Genomic DNA, 1,872 nt, shown 5'->3' with positions numbered 1-1,872 from the left:
TACAAAGGAAGAAAATACAAAGGGGATGAACCTGTCAGGAAACTGTTGAGTCCACATGGAGATTCCAAAAGAGAGGTAAGGAGATTTCATCTTTGTCTTTTCATTTCAGTAAGTGATGGAGGGGATATTAAGCAGAGGAACAAGGGTAGTCAGTAGTGGGTTCCAGAAAGAGTGTCCCATCTTTATATGTGTGGTGACTCTAATTAATGAAGTAGGAATCTGATTAAGATCTAAGGAGGAGGGGCAGCCAAATAGCTCAGCTTATTAAAGTACCCGCAAGCAGGTGAGGGGGCTGGGGGTTCGATCCTTGAGCCTGCAGTGCCAGCCTTGCCCAGTGCTGGCCCAGCCCCGGGGCACGCTGAGATGGCAATTGAGACTGGGCGTGGTGGTGCGCGCCTGTAATCCCAGTTCTTGGGAGGCTATAAACAGGTGCATCACCTCGAGTCCTGTCTAGTAGTGAGACCTGAACATCCTGGAGATCCTTAAAAAAAAAAAAATACCTAAGGAGGAGTGGGAGCTAATAATACACTAGTCTTTTAGGCAGTGACAAGCCTGGACAGGAAGGTAGCAGAAAACACAGTCCTCAGCTGTTTATGTCCATGCAAGCAGCTCGAATCTCATCTTGAGGGAGAATGAACAGGATACATCCCTGGTCTCCTCAGGATATTGCATACCTTCCATTGCTGGACACAAGGCCCAGAACTTGAAGGCTATTCATTATACATACAATGCTCTCTACTTTCCAGCTAAAGCTTGGCAGCCACAAGCACTTTTAGTGCAAAAAAACAGGCTGACTCTATAGATAGAGTTAGAGACTGAGAAACACACAGAGTGATTCTCAGAAGCTAAAATGTGCCTCCCAGAAGCGCCCAACCAATGGTGTTGGTCTGGGCATTGAGATTCAAGAAGAAAACTTCTATTGTTGAAAGAAGAAAAGAAAAAATAAATAAAACCCAAGAAGATAACTTTCAATATGTTATAGGCAAAATACATGCATCTATTGGTAGCTGCTAGTCTCATTTCTGTCTAGTTGCTAGCTGTCTGGGTTTTGAGTAAATGACAGAAATTGGCAACTCACAAGAAAAGCACCCCTGGAGAACTTTTCCAATTGCAACTTGCATTAGAGGCCATAAAGAAGGCAACAGGGCCTGAATAGTGCCTTTCTTGAGTGGTTTCCCTGGCCACCTGTAGAAAACCAGAGTGTTTGCTTAAAGAACAAAACAATCCAGGAGACCTAAGTCAACAGTATGTAGTTGCAGGAATAAAGCTGGTCAGAAGAGTTTGAGTGATAACTTCTTGGTTTATTCTATTAGTATGCAGACTAGATCATGAAACTAATTGAGGGAGCACAAGTGATAACTATTTTAATTAATGACTTGCTTTGTACCTGCTTGTAGAAACTGAGGTATAAATATGGAAAGTCATTTTAACTATATTGGTTCCACCTATCCAGGAGCAGGGACTAGCTTTCTATTTTCTGATGTCCTCTTCAACCTCCTTTTTTGGGTAGTTTTCATTGTAGAGGTCTTTCATTTCTTTTTTTTAAAATTAATTTTATTGAGAAACAAATAGCAATGAGACAGCTTCAAAACCGATTAGGACAGTTTCAACAATCAATACATTGCATATTGTTGTCTTCATAGCAGCTATTCATAGTAAAAGATGCAGACATGATATCCCATCCAAACACTATTAGTACAAATCTTTCTTCTCATTGAATTGAGAAAGTAGCTGTATATCTATCCTAACTATTTTGTATATACAGATACAAAATGGTCCTTCATTTGTATCCCCTTTCTTTGTTTAGTTTTGTCAGAGATGGGTATTCCATCCATTTAAATATTGTAGGTGCATGAATTCAGCAAAATAATC

Source organism: Octodon degus, unplaced genomic scaffold (genome assembly GCF_000260255.1).
Source record: "Octodon degus isolate 3935 unplaced genomic scaffold, OctDeg1.0 scaffold00107, whole genome shotgun sequence".
NCBI lineage: Eukaryota > Metazoa > Chordata > Mammalia > Rodentia > Octodontidae > Octodon > Octodon degus.
Note: the sequence above shows the minus strand (reverse complement) of the source record.